This window comes from Hyla sarda, unplaced genomic scaffold (assembly GCF_029499605.1).
Source record: "Hyla sarda isolate aHylSar1 unplaced genomic scaffold, aHylSar1.hap1 scaffold_2425, whole genome shotgun sequence".
NCBI classification, from domain to species: Eukaryota; Metazoa; Chordata; class Amphibia; order Anura; family Hylidae; genus Hyla; species Hyla sarda.
In genome coordinates this window covers 22,571-41,001 of record NW_026609111.1, presented here as the reverse complement: position 1 = coordinate 41,001, position 18,431 = coordinate 22,571, and the positions used below count along the sequence as shown (strand labels likewise).

The window sequence follows — 18,431 nt, the reverse complement described above, 5'->3', positions numbered from 1 at the left end:
TGGTTGAACTTGATGGACATATGTCTTTTTTCGACCGTACTAACTATGTAACTATGTAACATAACATGGGGGGGGGGGGGGGTCTCCTGGCTGTTCACACAGGTGTGTCATTGCTGTACATTGACCATGCATTGCTTCTGTGGTATTGCAAAGGCAAAGACAAATGCTTCCAGCCATCCATTGCACTAATGGATTGGTCATCAGCTGGCTGTCTATGTCCCGCATCAATATAGACCAAAGTACAGAGGGTTAGGCTATGCTATTGTGCACCTACCTGATGCATCAGAAGGTGCGAGGCCCTTGCTAAATTCTGTGCACAGACTTTGAGATCTATACTTTAGACTGTATCTAAACCTGCTCCAACATGGACTGACATTCTGGCCTACTTTCAGCCGATGCGACTTGTCTGTCGCTGAACAGTCGCTTTTTATGTATTCAGCACCTATGTATAATGTTGTAAAAATGCTCTAGAAGCTAAAGTCGCAGAAATGTCACACATATTTGGCCTGCAACTTTCTGTGCGACAAATTCAGACAGGAAAAATCAGTATAAATCCTTAGAAAATTATCCCCCAGTGTCTCCATCTGCTGGCGGTATTGAATAAGCATTGCTGCACTGATGGGGTATGCATTAGACGAAAAAAAAGAAGAAAAAGAAGAATAATACGCCCAGAAAAGAGGCGAAAAGGAGAAAAACGTAAAAAAACGTGAAAAAAAAGTAAGAGGAAGAGAAGGGAAAAAAAGGTGGAAATGGGTTTAAAAGTGATTTCGGCGGAGAAATATATATATATATATATATATATATATATATACGCGCACACACACACATATATATAAACGTATTCTCCGTTGAGATATTGCAGCCGCTGCTGTGTCCAGGCCCAGGAGCCTTAGCACTGTGCTGTGATGTCACTCAATACCACTGACATCACTAGGTGTAAACAACATCTCTCCTTTGCTGTGTATGTGACTATGGAGCTGTTTGGTGATGTCGTCTATTATGGCCTTCATAGAAGCAACAGGAGATTGTTGCATCCATCTAGAACCCTCAGAACTACAGTGCTATGATGTCACTCACTTCCACAGGCCTTGCAGAGTGTAAACAACAACAACCCAGCTTTGTTGTGTATGTAACCATAGGGATTTGTGATGTCACCTAGAACCTTCACAGCAGCGACAGCTTTATGAGGAGCATCAGCACTGCTCTGCCTGAGCAGAACCATCACCGCCATAGGTTGTCAAATAACCCGGGTTTAACCCACACAGGTAAGTCCAATAGGGTGCAGGCATGTCCTCTATGCTTACAGCTTCCCGTGGGTGTTGGTTTGATACCGTTTGGGGACAGCCAAGGAGGCATCTGCAGGCAACAAAGGTAGGTGTGTGCTTGTGTGTGTGTTTCCTATGCAGATCCTAAGCCCAGTGTCACATGCAAGTAGGAGGAGTAAGAAGGGTTCCTGGCAAATCCGGGTTATGGATTGCATTTAAAAAGGCCCCATGGGAGTGCAATGGGCCCCTGTCTTGCTGCTTAGCAATAATGGTATGGGTTTAGGTTCTGCTGTGTGTACTGGTGGTTGACTGCCCCCCAGCCCAGAGTGTGCATGGAAAATTGTCTGGCAGCCTCCCTGACAGCAAGCAGTGATAGTGCCCATGAAGGGCACCTTGTTGGGCCCGCCCCTTTCACGGTTATCGCTTCTCGGCCTTTTGGATAAGATCAAGTGTAGTATCTGTTCTTATCAGTTTAATATCTGATACGTCCCCTATCTGGGGACCATATATTAAATGGATTTTTGAGAACGGGGGCCGATTTCGAAGCTTGCTTCCGTCGCCCTATGCATTGACCCGATATGGCAGTATCTTCGGGTACAGTGCACCACCCCCTTACAGGGTTAAAAAGAAAGATTCCTACTTTCATTGCTACCTGCTTGCTGGCTAGCCAGCTAGCCAGCCCTGTGGGCCTTGCTGCTGCTGCAGCCAAAAAACAAAAGGTGGTGCTGCTGCTGCTTCTGCTGCTTCTGCTTCTGCTTGTGTCTGGCCGCTGTTGGAGCGTCCAGGCACAGGACTTCTGCTGCTGCTGACTAAATGGCCTCCTTAATTGGATCATTTGAGTAGCCAGCACACCTGTGCAGGTAGGGCATGACATGATAGGCAGCTGCCTTGATAGCGGGTGGGTGCTGAATGTTCCTAATTGACAAAATAAGATTAATGCTTATGAAGAAATATAAAATCTCATCCCTTCCCCAATATCGCGCCACACCCCTACCCCTTAATTCCCTGGTTGAACTTGATGGACATATGTCTTTTTTCGACCGTACTAACTATGTAACTATGTAACATAACATGGGGGGGGGGGGGGGTCTCCTGGCTGTTCACACAGGTGTGTCATTGCTGTACATTGACCATGCATTGCTTCTGTGGTATTGCAAAGGCAAAGACAAATGCTTCCAGCCATCCATTGCACTAATGGATTGGTCATCAGCTGGCTGTCTATGTCCCGCATCAATATAGACCAAAGTACAGAGGGTTAGGCTATGCTATTGTGCACCTACCTGATGCATCAGAAGGTGCGAGGCCCTTGCTAAATTCTGTGCACAGACTTTGAGATCTATACTTTAGACTGTATCTAAACCTGCTCCAACATGGACTGACATTCTGGCCTACTTTCAGCCGATGCGACTTGTCTGTCGCTGAACAGTCGCTTTTTATGTATTCAGCACCTATGTATAATGTTGTAAAAATGCTCTAGAAGCTAAAGTCGCAGAAATGTCACACATATTTGGCCTGCAACTTTCTGTGCGACAAATTCAGACAGGAAAAATCAGTATAAATCCTTAGAAAATTATCCCCCAGTGTCTCCATCTGCTGGCGGTATTGAATAAGCATTGCTGCACTGATGGGGTATGCATTAGACGAAAAAAAAGAAGAAAAAGAAGAATAATACGCCCAGAAAAGAGGCGAAAAGGAGAAAAACGTAAAAAAAACGTGAAAAAAAAGGAAGAGGAAGAGAAGGGAAAAAAAGGTGGAAATGGGTTTAAAAGTGATTTCGGCGGAGAAATATATATATATATATATATATATATATATATATATATATACGCGCACACACACACATATATATAAACGTATTCTCCGTTGAGATATTGCAGCCGCTGCTGTGTCCAGGCCCAGGAGCCTTAGCACTGTGCTGTGATGTCACTCAATACCACTGACATCACTAGGTGTAAACAACATCTCTCCTTTGAAGTGTATGTGACTATGGAGCTGTTTGGTGATGTCGTCTATTATGGCCTTCATAGAAGCAACAGGAGATTGTTGCATCCATCTAGAACCCTCAGAACTACAGTGCTATGATGTCACTCACTTCCACAGGCCTTGCAGAGTGTAAACAACAACAACCCAGCTTTGTTGTGTATGTAACCATAGGGATTTGTGATGTCACCTAGAACCTTCACAGCAGCGACAGCTTTATGAGGAGCATCAGCACTGCTCTGCCTGAGCAGAACCATCACCGCCATAGGTTGTCAAATAACCCGGGTTTAACCCACACAGGTAAGTCCAATGGGGTGCAGGCATGTCCTCTATGCTTACAGCTTCCCGTGGGTGTTGGTTTGATACCGTTTGGGGACAGCCAAGGAGGCATCTGCAGGCAACAAAGGTAGGTGTGTGCTTGTGTGTGTGTTTCCTATGCAGATCCTAAGCCCAGTGTCACATGCAAGTAGGAGGAGTAAGAAGGGTTCCTGGCAAATCCGGGTTATGGATTGCATTTAAAAAGGCCCCGTGGGAGTGCAATGGGCCCCTGTCTTGCTGCTTAGCAATAATGGTATGGGTTTAGGTTCTGCTGTGTGTACTGGTGGTTGACTGCCCCCCAGCCCAGAGTGTGCATGGAAAATTGTCTGGCAGCCTCCCTGACAGCAAGCAGTGATAGTGCCCATGAAGGGCACCTTGTTGGGCCCGCCCCTTTCACGGTTATCGCTTCTCGGCCTTTTGGCTAAGATCAAGTGTAGTATCTGTTCTTATCAGTTTAATATCTGATACGTCCCCTATCTGGGGACCATATATTAAATGGATTTTTGAGAACGGGGGCCGATTTCGAAGCTTGCTTCCGTCGCCCTATGCATTGACCCGATATGGCAGTATCTTCGGGTACAGTGCACCACCCCCTTACAGGGTTAAAAAGAAAGATTCCTACTTTCATTGCTACCTGCTTGCTGGCTAGCCAGCTAGCCAGCCCTGTGGGCCTTGCTGCTGCTGCAGCCAAAAAACAAAAGGTGGTGCTGCTGCTGCTTCTGCTGCTTCTGCTTCTGCTTGTGTCTGGCCGCTGTTGGAGCGTCCAGGCACAGGACTTCTGCTGCTGCTGACTAAATGGCCTCCTTAATTGGATCATTTGAGTAGCCAGCACACCTGTGCAGGTAGGGCATGACATGATAGGCAGCTGCCTTGATAGCGGGTGGGTGCGGAATGTTCCTAATTGACAAAATAAGATTAATGCTTATGAAGAAATATAAAATCTCATCCCTTCCCCAATATCGCGCCACACCCCTACCCCTTAATTCCCTGGTTGAACTTGATGGACATATGTCTTTTTTCGACCGTACTAACTATGTAACTATGTAACATAACATGGGGGGGGGGGGGGTCTCCTGGCTGTTCACACAGGTGTGTCATTGCTGTACATTGACCATGCATTGCTTCTGTGGTATTGCAAAGGCAAAGACAAATGCTTCCAGCCATCCATTGCACTAATGGATTGGTCATCAGCTGGCTGTCTATGTCCCGCATCAATATAGACCAAAGTACAGAGGGTTAGGCTATGCTATTGTGCACCTACCTGATGCATCAGAAGGTGCGAGGCCCTTGCTAAATTCTGTGCACAGACTTTGAGATCTATACTTTAGACTGTATCTAAACCTGCTCCAACATGGACTGACATTCTGGCCTACTTTCAGCCGATGCGACTTGTCTGTCGCTGAACAGTCGCTTTTTATGTATTCAGCACCTATGTATAATGTTGTAAAAATGCTCTAGAAGCTAAAGTCGCAGAAATGTCACACATATTTGGCCTGCAACTTTCTGTGCGACAAATTCAGACAGGAAAAATCAGTATAAATCCTTAGAAAATTATCCCCCAGTGTCTCCATCTGCTGGCGGTATTGAATAAGCATTGCTGCACTGATGGGGTATGCATTAGACGAAAAAAAAGAAGAAAAAGAAGAATAATACGCCCAGAAAAGAGGCGAAAAGGAGAAAAACGTAAAAAAAACGTGAAAAAAAAGGAAGAGGAAGAGAAGGGAAAAAAAGGTGGAAATGGGTTTAAAAGTGATTTCGGCGGAGAAATATATATATATATATATATATATATATATATATATATATATATATATATATACGCGCACACACACACATATATATAAACGTATTCTCCGTTGAGATATTGCAGCCGCTGCTGTGTCCAGGCCCAGGAGCCTTAGCACTGTGCTGTGATGTCACTCAATACCACTGACATCACTAGGTGTAAACAACATCTCTCCTTGCTGTGTATGTGACTATGGAGCTGTTTGGTGATGTCGTCTATTATGGCCTTCATAGAAGCAACAGGAGATTGTTGCATCCATCTAGAACCCTCAGAACTACAGTGCTATGATGTCACTCACTTCCACAGGCCTTGCAGAGTGTAAACAACAACAACCCAGCTTTGTTGTGTATGTAACCATAGGGATTTGTGATGTCACCTAGAACCTTCACAGCAGCGACAGCTTTATGAGGAGCATCAGCACTGCTCTGCCTGAGCAGAACCATCACCGCCATAGGTTGTCAAATAACCCGGGTTTAACCCACACAGGTAAGTCCAATGGGGTGCAGGCATGTCCTCTATGCTTACAGCTTCCCGTGGGTGTTGGTTTGATACCGTTTGGGGACAGCCAAGGAGGCATCTGCAGGCAACAAAGGTAGGTGTGTGCTTGTGTGTGTGTTTCCTATGCAGATCCTAAGCCCAGTGTCACATGCAAGTAGGAGGAGTAAGAAGGGTTCCTGGCAAATCCGGGTTATGGATTGCATTTAAAAAGGCCCCGTGGGAGTGCAATGGGCCCCTGTCTTGCTGCTTAGCAATAATGGTATGGGTTTAGGTTCTGCTGTGTGTACTGGTGGTTGACTGCCCCCCAGCCCAGAGTGTGCATGGAAAATTGTCTGGCAGCCTCCCTGACAGCAGGCAGTGATAGTGCCCATGAAGGGCACCTTGTTGGGCCCGCCCCTTTCACGGTTATCGCTTCTCGGCCTTTTGGCTAAGATCAAGTGTAGTATCTGTTCTTATCAGTTTAATATCTGATACGTCCCCTATCTGGGGACCATATATTAAATGGATTTTTGAGAACGGGGGCCGATTTCGAAGCTTGCTTCCGTCGCCCTATGCATTGACCCGATATGGCAGTATCTTCGGGTACAGTGCACCACCCCCTTACAGGGTTAAAAAGAAAGATTCCTACTTTCATTGCTACCTGCTTGCTGGCTAGCCAGCTAGCCAGCCCTGTGGGCCTTGCTGCTGCTGCAGCCAAAAAACAAAAGGTGGTGCTGCTGCTGCTTCTGCTGCTTCTGCTTCTGCTTGTGTCTGGCCGCTGTTGGAGCGTCCAGGCACAGGACTTCTGCTGCTGCTGACTAAATGGCCTCCTTAATTGGATCATTTGAGTAGCCAGCACACCTGTGCAGGTAGGGCATGACATGATAGGCAGCTGCCTTGATAGCGGGTGGGTGCTGAATGTTCCTAATTGACAAAATAAGATTAATGCTTATGAAGAAATATAAAATCTCATCCCTTCCCCAATATCGCGCCACACCCCTACCCCTTAATTCCCTGGTTGAACTTGATGGACATATGTCTTTTTTCGACCGTACTAACTATGTAACTATGTAACATAACATGGGGGGGGGTCTCCTGGCTGTTCACACAGGTGTGTCATTGCTGTACATTGACCATGCATTGCTTCTGTGGTATTGCAAAGGCAAAGACAAATGCTTCCAGCCATCCATTGCACTAATGGATTGGTCATCAGCTGGCTGTCTATGTCCCGCATCAATATAGACCAAAGTACAGAGGGTTAGGCTATGCTATTGTGCACCTACCTGATGCATCAGAAGGTGCGAGGCCCTTGCTAAATTCTGTGCACAGACTTTGAGATCTATACTTTAGACTGTATCTAAACCTGCTCCAACATGGACTGACATTCTGGCCTACTTTCAGCCGATGCGACTTGTCTGTCGCTGAACAGTCGCTTTTTATGTATTCAGCACCTATGTATAATGTTGTAAAAATGCTCTAGAAGCTAAAGTCGCAGAAATGTCACACATATTTGGCCTGCAACTTTCTGTGCGACAAATTCAGACAGGAAAAATCAGTATAAATCCTTAGAAAATTATCCCCCAGTGTCTCCATCTGCTGGCGGTATTGAATAAGCATTGCTGCACTGATGGGGTATGCATTAGACGAAAAAAAAGAAGAAAAAGAAGAATAATACGCCCAGAAAAGAGGCGAAAAGGAGAAAAACGTAAAAAAACGTGAAAAAAAAGTAAGAGGAAGAGAAGGGAAAAAAAGGTGGAAATGGGTTTAAAAGTGATTTCGGCGGAGAAATATATATATATATATATATATATATATATATATATATATATATATACGCGCACACACACACATATATATAAACGTATTCTACGTTGAGATATTGCAGCCGCTGCTGTGTCCAGGCCCAGGAGCCTTAGCACTGTGCTGTGATGTCACTCAATACCACTGACATCACTAGGTGTAAACAACATCTCTCCTTTGCTGTGTATGTGACTATGGAGCTGTTTGGTGATGTCGTCTATTATGGCCTTCATAGAAGCAACAGGAGATTGTTGCATCCATCTAGAACCCTCAGAACTACAGTGCTATGATGTCACTCACTTCCACAGGCCTTGCAGAGTGTAAACAACAACAACCCAGCTTTGTTGTGTATGTAACCATAGGGATTTGTGATGTCACCTAGAACCTTCACAGCAGCGACAGCTTTATGAGGAGCATCAGCACTGCTCTGCCTGAGCAGAACCATCACCGCCATAGGTTGTCAAATAACCCGGGTTTAACCCACACAGGTAAGTCCAATGGGGTGCAGGCATGTCCTCTATGCTTACAGCTTCCCGTGGGTGTTGGTTTGATACCGTTTGGGGACAGCCAAGGAGGCATCTGCAGGCAACAAAGGTAGGTGTGTGCTTGTGTGTGTGTTTCCTATGCAGATCCTAAGCCCAGTGTCACATGCAAGTAGGAGGAGTAAGAAGGGTTCCTGGCAAATCCGGGTTATGGATTGCATTTAAAAAGGCCCCGTGGGAGTGCAATGGGCCCCTGTCTTGCTGCTTAGCAATAATGGTATGGGTTTAGGTTCTGCTGTGTGTACTGGTGGTTGACTGCCCCCCAGCCCAGAGTGTGCATGGAAAATTGTCTGGCAGCCTCCCTGACAGCAAGCAGTGATAGTGCCCATGAAGGGGACCTTGTTGGGCCCGCCCCTTTCACGGTTATCGCTTCTCGGCCTTTTGGCTAAGATCAAGTATAGTATCTGTTCTTATCAGTTTAATATCTGATACGTCCCCTATCTGGGGACCATATATTAAATGGATTTTTGAGAACGGGGGCCGATTTCGAAGCTTGCTTCCGTCGCCCTATGCATTGACCCGATATGGCAGTATCTTCGGGTACAGTGCACCACCCCCTTACAGGGTTAAAAAGAAAGATTCCTACTTTCATTGCTACCTGCTTGCTGGCTAGCCAGCTAGCTCGCCCTGTGGGCCTTGCTGCTGCTGCAGCCAAAAAACAAAAGGTGGTGCTGCTGCTGCTTCTGCTGCTTCTGCTTCTGCTTGTGTCTGGCCGCTGTTGGAGCGTCCAGGCACAGGACTTCTGCTGCTGCTGACTAAATGGCCTCCTTAATTGGATCATTTGAGTAGCCAGCACACCTGTGCAGGTAGGGCATGACATGATAGGCAGCTGCCTTGATAGCGGGTGGGTGCTGAATGTTCCTAATTGACAAAATAAGATTAATGCTTATGAAGAAATATAAAATCTCATCCCTTCCCCAATATCGCGCCACACCCCTACCCCTTAATTCCCTGGTTGAACTTGATGGACATATGTCTTTTTTCGACCGTACTAACTATGTAACTATGTAACATAACATGGGGGGGGGGTCTCCTGGCTGTTCACACAGGTGTGTCATTGCTGTACATTGACCATGCATTGCTTCTGTGGTATTGCAAAGGCAAAGACAAATGCTTCCAGCCATCCATTGCACTAATGGATTGGTCATCAGCTGGCTGTCTATGTCCCGCATCAATATAGACCAAAGTACAGAGGGTTAGGCTATGCTATTGTGCACCTACCTGATGCATCAGAAGGTGCGAGGCCCTTGCTAAATTCTGTGCACAGACTTTGAGATCTATGCTTTAGACTGTATCTAAACCTGCTCCAACATGGACTGACATTCTGGCCTACTTTCAGCCGATGCGACTTGTCTGTCGCTGAACAGTCGCTTTTTATGTATTCAGCACCTATGTATAATGTTGTAAAAATGCTCTAGAAGCTAAAGTCGCAGAAATGTCACACATATTTGGCCTGCAACTTTCTGTGCGACAAATTCAGACAGGAAAAATCAGTATAAATCCTTAGAAAATTATCCCCCAGTGTCTCCATCTGCTGGCGGTATTGAATAAGCATTGCTGCACTGATGGGGTATGCATTAGACGAAAAAAAAGAAGAAAAAGAAGAATAATACGCCCAGAAAAGAGGCGAAAAGGAGAAAAACGTAAAAAAACTTGAAAAAAAAGTAAGAGGAAGAGAAGGGAAAAAAAGGTGGAAATGGGTTTAAAAGTGATTTCGGCGGAGAAATATATATATATATATATATATATATATATATATATATACGCGCACACACACACATATATATAAACGTATTCTCCGTTGAGATATTGCAGCCGCTGCTGTGTCCAGGCCCAGGAGCCTTAGCACTGTGCTGTGATGTCACTCAATACCACTGACATCACTAGGTGTAAACAACATCTCTCCTTTGCTGTGTATGTGACTATGGAGCTGTTTGGTGATGTCGTCTATTATGGCCTTCATAGAAGCAACAGGAGATTGTTGCATCCATCTAGAACCCTCAGAACTACAGTGCTATGATGTCACTCACTTCCACAGGCCTTGCAGAGTGTAAACAACAACAACCCAGCTTTGTTGTGTATGTAACCATAGGGATTTGTGATGTCACCTAGAACCTTCACAGCAGCGACAGCTTTATGAGGAGCATCAGCACTGCTCTGCCTGAGCAGAACCATCACCGCCATAGGTTGTCAAATAACCCGGGTTTAACCCACACAGGTAAGTCCAATGGGGTGCAGGCATGTCCTCTATGCTTACAGCTTCCCGTGGGTGTTGGTTTGATACCGTTTGGGGACAGCCAAGGAGGCATCTGCAGGCAACAAAGGTAGGTGTGTGCTTGTGTGTGTGTTTCCTATGCAGATCCTAAGCCCAGTGTCACATGCAAGTAGGAGGAGTAAGAAGGGTTCCTGGCAAATCCGGGTTATGGATTGCATTTAAAAAGGCCCCGTGGGAGTGCAATGGGCCCCTGTCTTGCTGCTTAGCAATAATGGTATGGGTTTAGGTTCTGCTGTGTGTACTGGTGGTTGACTGCCCCCCAGCCCAGAGTGTGCATGGAAAATTGTCTGGCAGCCTCCCTGACAGCAAGCAGTGATAGTGCCCATGAAGGGCACCTTGTTGGGCCCGCCCCTTTCACGGTTATCGCTTCTCGGCCTTTTGGCTAAGATCAAGTGTAGTATCTGTTCTTATCAGTTTAATATCTGATACGTCCCCTATCTGGGGACCATATATTAAATGGATTTTTGAGAACGGGGGCCGATTTCGAAGCTTGCTTCCGTCGCCCTATGCATTGACCCGATATGGCAGTATCTTCGGGTACAGTGCACCACCCCCTTACAGGGTTAAAAAGAAAGATTCCTACTTTCATTGCTACCTGCTTGCTGGCTAGCCAGCTAGCCAGCCCTGTGGGCCTTGCTGCTGCTGCAGCCAAAAAACAAAAGGTGGTGCTGCTGCTGCTGCTGCTGCTTCTGCTGCTTCTGCTTCTGCTTGTGTCTTGCCGCTGTTGGAGCGTCCAGGCACAGGACTTCTGCTGCTGCTGACTAAATGGCCTCCTTAATTGGATCATTTGAGTAGCCAGCACACCTGTGCAGGTAGGGCATGACATGATAGGCAGCTGCCTTGATAGCGGGTGGGTGCTGAATGTTCCTAATTGACAAAATAAGATTAATGCTTATGAAGAAATATAAAATCTCATCCCTTCCCCAATATCGCGCCACACCCCTACCCCTTAATTCCCTGGTTGAACTTGATGGACATATGTCTTTTTTCGACCGTACTAACTATGTAACTATGTAACATAACATGGGGGGGGGGGGGGTCTCCTGGCTGTTCACACAGGTGTGTCATTGCTGTACATTGACCATGCATTGCTTCTGTGGTATTGCAAAGGCAAAGACAAATGCTTCCAGCCATCCATTGCACTAATGGATTGGTCATCAGCTGGCTGTCTATGTCCCGCATCAATATAGACCAAAGTACAGAGGGTTAGGCTATGCTATTGTGCACCTACCTGATGCATCAGAAGGTGCGAGGCCCTTGCTAAATTCTGTGCACAGACTTTGAGATCTATACTTTAGACTGTATCTAAACCTGCTCCAACATGGACTGACATTCTGGCCTACTTTCAGCCGATGCGACTTGTCTGTCGCTGAACAGTCGCTTTTTATGTATTCAGCACCTATGTATAATGTTGTAAAAATGCTCTAGAAGCTAAAGTCGCAGAAATGTCACACATATTTGGCCTGCAACTTTCTGTGCGACAAATTCAGACAGGAAAAATCAGTATAAATCCTTAGAAAATTATCCCCCAGTGTCTCCATCTGCTGGCGGTATTGAATAAGCATTGCTGCACTGATGGGGTATGCATTAGACGAAAAAAAAGAAGAAAAAGAAGAATAATACGCCCAGAAAAGAGGCGAAAAGGAGAAAAACGTAAAAAAACGTGAAAAAAAAGTAAGAGGAAGAGAAGGGAAAAAAAGGTGGAAATGGGTTTAAAAGTGATTTCGGCGGAGAAATATATATATATATATATATATATATATATATATATATATATACGCGCACACACACACATATATATAAACGTATTCTCCGTTGAGATATTGCAGCCGCTGCTGTGTCCAGGCCCAGGAGCCTTAGCACTGTGCTGTGATGTCACTCAATACCACTGACATCACTAGGTGTAAACAACATCTCTCCTTTGCTGTGTATGTGACTATGGAGCTGTTTGGTGATGTCGTCTATTATGGCCTTCATAGAAGCAACAGGAGATTGTTGCATCCATCTAGAACCCTCAGAACTACAGTGCTATGATGTCACTCACTTCCACAGGCCTTGCAGAGTGTAAACAACAACAACCCAGCTTTGTTGTGTATGTAACCATAGGGATTTGTGATGTCACCTAGAACCTTCACAGCAGCGACAGCTTTATGAGGAGCATCAGCACTGCTCTGCCTGAGCAGAACCATCACCGCCATAGGTTGTCAAATAACCCGGGTTTAACCCACACAGGTAAGTCCAATGGGGTGCAGGCATGTCCTCTATGCTTACAGCTTCCCGTGGGTGTTGGTTTGATACCGTTTGGGGACAGCCAAGGAGGCATCTGCAGGCAACAAAGGTAGGTGTGTGCTTGTGTGTGTGTTTCCTATGCAGATCCTAAGCCCAGTGTCACATGCAAGTAGGAGGAGTAAGAAGGGTTCCTGGCAAATCCGGGTTATGGATTGCATTTAAAAAGGCCCCGTGGGAGTGCAATGGGCCCCTGTCTTGCTGCTTAGCAATAATGGTATGGGTTTAGGTTCTGCTGTGTGTACTGGTGGTTGACTGCCCCCCAGCCCAGAGTGTGCATGGAAAATTGTCTGGCAGCCTCCCTGACAGCAAGCAGTGATAGTGCCCATGAAGGGCACCTTGTTGGGCCCGCCCCTTTCACGGTTATCGCTTCTCGGCCTTTTGGCTAAGATCAAGTGTAGTATCTGTTCTTATCAGTTTAATATCTGATACGTCCCCTATCTGGGGACCATATATTAAATGGATTTTTGAGAACGGGGGCCGATTTCGAAGCTTGCTTCCGTCGCCCTATGCATTGACCCGATATGGCAGTATCTTCGGGTACAGTGCACCACCCCCTTACAGGGTTAAAAAGAAAGATTCCTACTTTCATTGCTACCTGCTTGCTGGCTAGCCAGCTAGCCAGCCCTGTGGGCCTTGCTGCTGCTGCAGCCAAAAAACAAAAGGTGGTGCTGCTGCTGCTTCTGCTGCTTCTGCTTCTGCTTGTGTCTGGCCGCTGTTGGAGCGTCCAGGCACAGGACTTCTGCTGCTGCTGACTAAATGGCCTCCTTAATTGGATCATTTGAGTAGCCAGCACACCTGTGCAGGTAGGGCATGACATGATAGGCAGCTGCCTTGATAGCGGGTGGGTGCTGAATGTTCCTAATTGACAAAATAAGATTAATGCTTATGAAGAAATATAAAATCTCATCCCTTCCCCAATATCGTGCCACACCCCTACCCCTTAATTCCCTGGTTGAACTTGATGGACATATGTCTTTTTTCGACCGTACTAACTATGTAACTATGTAACATAACATGGGGGGGGGGGGGGTCTCCTGGCTGTTCACACAGGTGTGTCATTGCTGTACATTGACCATGCATTGCTTCTGTGGTATTGCAAAGGCAAAGACAAATGCTTCCAGCCATCCATTGCACTAATGGATTGGTCATCAGCTGGCTGTCTATGTCCCGCATCAATATAGACCAAAGTACAGAGGGTTAGGCTATGCTATTGTGCACCTACCTGATGCATCAGAAGGTGCGAGGCCCTTGCTAAATTCTGTGCACAGACTTTGAGATCTATACTTTAGACTGTATCTAAACCTGCTCCAACATGGACTGACATTCTGGCCTACTTTCAGCCGATGCGACTTGTCTGTCGCTGAACAGTCGCTTTTTATGTATTCAGCACCTATGTATAATGTTGTAAAAATGCTCTAGAAGCTAAAGTCGCAGAAATGTCACACATATTTGGCCTGCAACTTTCTGTGCGACAAATTCAGACAGGAAAAATCAGTATAAATCCTTAGAAAATTATCCCCCAGTGTCTCCATCTGCTGGCGGTATTGAATAAGCATTGCTGCACTGATGGGGTATGCATTAGACGAAAAAAAAGAAGAAAAAGAAGAATAATACGCCCAGAAAAGAGGCGAAAAGTAGAAAAATGTAAAAAAACGTGAAAAAAAAGTAAGAGGAAGAGAAGGGAAAAAAAGGTGGAAATGGGTTTAAAAGTGATTTCGGCGGAGAAATATATATATATATATATATATATATATATATATATATATATACGCGCACACACACACATATATATAAACGTATTCTCTGTTGAGATATTGCAGCCGCTGCTGTGTCCAGGCCCAGGAGCCTTAGCACTGTGCTGTGATGTCACTCAAAACCAGTGACATCACTAGGTGTAAACAACATCTCTCCTTTGCTGTGTATGTGACTATGGAGCTGTTTGGTGATGTCGTCTATTATGGCCTTCATAGAAGCAACAGGAGATTGTTGCATCCATCTAGAACCCTCAGAACTACAGTGCTATGATGTCACTCACTTCCACAGGCCTTGCAGAGTGTAAACAACAACAACCCAGCTTTGTTGTGTATGTAACCATAGGGATTTGTGATGTCACCTAGAACCTTCACAGCAGCGACAGCTTTATGAGGAGCATCAGCACTGCTCTGCCTGAGCAGAACCATCACCGCCATAGGTTGTCAAATAACCCGGGTTTAACCCACACAGGTAAGTCCAATGGGGTGCAGGCATGTCCTCTATGCTTACAGCTTCCCGTGGGTGTTGGTTTGATACCGTTTGGGGACAGCCAAGGAGGCATCTGCAGGCAACAAAGGTAGGTGTGTGCTTGTGTGTGTGTTTCCTATGCAGATCCTAAGCCCAGTGTCACATGCAAGTAGGAGGAGTAAGAAGGGTTCCTGGCAAATCCGGGTTATGGATTGCATTTAAAAAGGCCCCGTGGGAGTGCAATGGGCCCCTGTCTTGCTGCTTAGCAATAATGGTATGGGTTTAGGTTCTGCTGTGTGTACTGGTGGTTGACTGCCCCCCAGCCCAGAGTGTGCATGGAAAATTGTCTGGCAGCCTCCCTGACAGCAAGCAGTGATAGTGCCCATGAAGGGCACCTTGTTGGGCCCGCCCCTTTCACGGTTATCGCTTCTCGGCCTTTTGGCTAAGATCAAGTGTAGTATCTGTTCTTATCAGTTTAATATCTGATACGTCCCCTATCTGGGGACCATATATTAAATGGATTTTTGAGAACGGGGGCCGATTTCGAAGCTTGCTTCCGTCGCCCTATGCATTGACCCGATATGGCAGTATCTTCGGGTACAGTGCACCACCCCCTTACAGGGTTAAAAAGAAAGATTCCTACTTTCATTGCTACCTGCTTGCTGGCTAGCCAGCTAGCCAGCCCTGTGGGCCTTGCTGCTGCTGCAGCCAAAAAACAAAAGGTGGTGCTGCTGCTGCTTCTGCTGCTTCTGCTTCTGCTTGTGTCTGGCCGCTGTTGGAGCGTCCAGGCACAGGACTTCTGCTGCTGCTGACTAAATGGCCTCCTTAATTGGATCATTTGAGTAGCCAGCACACCTGTGCAGGTAGGGCATGACATGATAGGCAGCTGCCTTGATAGCGGGTGGGTGCTGAATGTTCCTAATTGACAAAATAAGATTAATGCTTATGAAGAAATATAAAATCTCATCCCTTCCCCAATATCGCGCCACACCCCTACCCCTTAATTCCCTGGTTGAACTTGATGGACATATGTCTTTTTTCGACCGTACTAACTATGTAACTATGTAACATAACATGGGGGGGGGGGTCTCCTGGCTGTTCACACAGGTGTGTCATTGCTGTACATTGACCATGCATTGCTTCTGTGGTATTGCAAAGGCAAAGACAAATGCTTCCAGCCATCCATTGCACTAATGGATTGGTCATCAGCTGGCTGTCTATGTCCCGCATCAATATAGACCAAAGTACAGAGGGTTAGGCTATGCTATTGTGCACCTACCTGATGCATCAGAAGGTGCGAGGCCCTTGCTAAATTCTGTGCACAGACTTTGAGATCTATACTTTAGACTGTATCTAAACCTGCTCCAACATGGACTGACATTCTGGCCTACTTTCAGCCGATGCGACTTGTCTGTCGCTGAACAGTCGCTTTTTATGTATTCAGCACCTATGTATAATGTTGTAAAAATGCTCTAGAAGCTAAAGTCGCAGAAATGTCACACATATTTGGCCTGCAACTTTCTGTGCGACAAATTCAGACAGGAAAAATCAGTATAAATCCTTAGAAAATTATCCCCCAGTGTCTCCATCTGCTGGCGGTATTGAATAAGCATTGCTGCACTGATGGGGTATGCATTAGACGAAAAAAAAGAAGAAAAAGAAGAATAATACGCCCAGAAAAGAGGCGAAAAGGAGAAAAACGTAAAAAAACGTGAAAAAAAAGTAAGAGGAAGAGAAGGGAAAAAAAGGTGGAAATGGGTTTAAAAGTGATTTCGGCGGAGAAATATATATATATATATATATATATATATATATATATATATATATATATACGCGCACACACACACATATATATAAACGTATTCTCCGTTGAGATATTGCAGCCGCTGCTGTGTCCAGGCCCAGGAGCCTTAGCACTGTGCTGTGATGTCACTCAATACCACTGACATCACTAGGTGTAAACAACATCTCTCCTTTGCTGTGTATGTGACTATGGAGCTGTTTGGTGATGTCGTCTATTATGGCCTTCATAGAAGCAACAGGAGATTGTTGCATCCATCTAGAACCCTCAGAACTACAGTGCTATGATGTCACTCACTTCCACAGGCCTTGCAGAGTGTAAACAACAACAACCCAGCTTTGTTGTGTATGTAACCATAGGGATTTGTGATGTCACCTAGAACCTTCACAGCAGCGACAGCTTTATGAGGAGCATCAGCACTGCTCTGCCTGAGCAGAACCATCACCGCCATAGGTTGTCAAATAACCCGGGTTTAACCCACACAGGTAAGTCCAATGGGGTGCAGGCATGTCCTCTATGCTTACAGCTTCCCGTGGGTGTTGGTTTGATACCGTTTGGGGACAGCCAAGGAGGCATCTGCAGGCAACAAAGGTAGGTGTGTGCTTGTGTGTGTGTTTCCTATGCAGATCCTAAGCCCAGTGTCACATGCAAGTAGGAGGAGTAAGAAGGGTTCCTGGCAAATCCGGGTTATGGATTGCATTTAAAAAGGCCCCGTGGGAGTGCAATGGGCCCCTGTCTTGCTGCTTAGCAATAATGGTATGGGTTTAGGTTCTGCTGTGTGTACTGGTGGTTGACTGCCCCCCAGCCCAGAGTGTGCATGGAAAATTGTCTGGCAGCCTCCCTGACAGCAAGCAGTGATAGTGCCCATGAAGGGCACCTTGTTGGGCCCGCCCCTTTCACGGTTATCGCTTCTCGGCCTTTTGGCTAAGATCAAGTGTAGTATCTGTTCTTATCAGTTTAATATCTGATACGTCCCCTATCTGGGGACCATATATTAAATGGATTTTTGAGAACGGGGGCCGCTTTCGAAGCTTACTTCCGTCGCCCTATGCATTGACCCGATATGGCAGTATCTTCGGGTACAGTGCACCACCCCCTTACAGGGTTAAAAAGAAAGATTCCTACTTTCATTGCTACCTGCTTGCTGGCTAGCCAGCTAGCCAGCCCTGTGGGCCTTGCTGCTGCTGCAGCCAAAAAACAAAAGGTGGTGCTGCTGCTGCTTCTGCTGCTTCTGCTTCTGCTTGTGTCTGGCCGCTGTTGGAGCGTCCAGGCACAGGACTTCTGCTGCTGCTGACTAAATGGCCTCCTTAATTGGATCATTTGAGTAGCCAGCACACCTGTGCAGGTAGGGCATGACATGATAGGCAGCTGCCTTGATAGCGGGTGGGTGCTGAATGTTCCTAATTGACAAAATAAGATTAATGCTTATGAAGAAATATAAAATCTCATCCCTTCCCCAATATCGCGCCACACCCCTACCCCTTAATTCCCTGGTTGAACTTGATGGACATATGTCTTTTTTCGACCGTACTAACTATGTAACTATGTAACATAACATGGGGGGGGGGGGGGGTCTCCTGGCTGTTCACACAGGTGTGTCATTGCTGTACATTGACCATGCATTGCTTCTGTGGTATTGCAAAGGCAAAGACAAATGCTTCCAGCCATCCATTGCACT

The 18,431-nt window shown here is 46.0% G+C and overlaps 8 non-coding genes across 8 annotated transcripts; all 8 read left to right on the top strand.

Annotated features, from left to right (window-relative positions):
- The first annotated feature begins 1,684 nt into the window (after positions 1–1,684).
- On the top strand, positions 1,685–1,875 carry LOC130323086 (U2 spliceosomal RNA). The gene has a single exon (XR_008868463.1). It is a non-coding gene; the product is annotated as a U2 spliceosomal RNA (small nuclear RNA).
- A 2,089-nt stretch (positions 1,876–3,964) lies between these two features.
- Positions 3,965–4,155, top strand: LOC130323082 (U2 spliceosomal RNA). The gene has a single exon (XR_008868459.1). It is a non-coding gene; the product is annotated as a U2 spliceosomal RNA (small nuclear RNA).
- A 2,099-nt stretch (positions 4,156–6,254) lies between these two features.
- On the top strand, positions 6,255–6,445 carry LOC130323080 (U2 spliceosomal RNA). The gene has a single exon (XR_008868458.1). It is a non-coding gene; the product is annotated as a U2 spliceosomal RNA (small nuclear RNA).
- A 2,088-nt stretch (positions 6,446–8,533) lies between these two features.
- LOC130323084 (U2 spliceosomal RNA) lies at positions 8,534–8,724 on the top strand. The gene has a single exon (XR_008868461.1). It is a non-coding gene; the product is annotated as a U2 spliceosomal RNA (small nuclear RNA).
- A 2,081-nt stretch (positions 8,725–10,805) lies between these two features.
- LOC130323079 (U2 spliceosomal RNA) lies at positions 10,806–10,996 on the top strand. Its single transcript, XR_008868457.1, has one exon. It is a non-coding gene; the product is annotated as a U2 spliceosomal RNA (small nuclear RNA).
- A 2,098-nt stretch (positions 10,997–13,094) lies between these two features.
- Positions 13,095–13,285, top strand: LOC130323078 (U2 spliceosomal RNA). Its single transcript, XR_008868456.1, has one exon. It is a non-coding gene; the product is annotated as a U2 spliceosomal RNA (small nuclear RNA).
- A 2,089-nt stretch (positions 13,286–15,374) lies between these two features.
- LOC130323077 (U2 spliceosomal RNA) lies at positions 15,375–15,565 on the top strand. The gene has a single exon (XR_008868455.1). It is a non-coding gene; the product is annotated as a U2 spliceosomal RNA (small nuclear RNA).
- Positions 15,566–17,657: 2,092 nt separating this feature from the next.
- Positions 17,658–17,848, top strand: LOC130323085 (U2 spliceosomal RNA). The gene has a single exon (XR_008868462.1). It is a non-coding gene; the product is annotated as a U2 spliceosomal RNA (small nuclear RNA).
- The last annotated feature ends 583 nt before the right edge of the window (positions 17,849–18,431 follow it).